We start from the raw sequence: 559 nt of genomic DNA, 5'->3' as shown, positions 1-559 counted from the left end.
GGACAGAGACTTCCATTCTATATGCATCTATTAGAGCATTATTAATGGAAGGGTTATCATATTGGAAGTATGGATGTTTTAATAATGATTTCTTTTCTGAGGATAAAGAAAACAAGAACTTTTGGTCTGAATTCAGTCTGACATGGAAGTTGTATTAATTTGCTAGGGCTGCTATAAGAAGGTACTATAGACTGAGTGGCTTAAACAACAAAGATTTATTTTCTCACAACTCTGGAGGCTAGAAGTCCAAGATGAAGATGTCATCAGGGTTGGAATCTTTTTTTTTTTTTTTTTTCTAAAGCAGAGCCACCCTGGTCATTCTGTCACCCTGGTTAGAGTGCTGTGGAATCAGAGCTCATAGCAACCTCAAACTCCTCTTGCCTCACCCTCACGAATAGCCACAACATCTGTCTGGTTTTTCTATTTTTAGTAGAGATGGGAGTCTCATTCTTGCTCAGGCTGGTCTCAAACTCCTGAACTCAAGCAATCCACCTATCTCGGCCTCCCAGAGTGCTGGGATTTCAGGCATGAGCCATCTCGCCTGGTAGGGTTGGGATCT

Source organism: Otolemur garnettii, unplaced genomic scaffold (genome assembly GCF_000181295.1).
Source record: "Otolemur garnettii isolate 467f Iridium unplaced genomic scaffold, OtoGar3 scaffold00032, whole genome shotgun sequence".
NCBI lineage: Eukaryota > Metazoa > Chordata > Mammalia > Primates > Galagidae > Otolemur > Otolemur garnettii.
The sequence above is the reverse complement of the archived record's forward strand: the minus strand, read 5'-3'. Positions refer to the sequence as shown.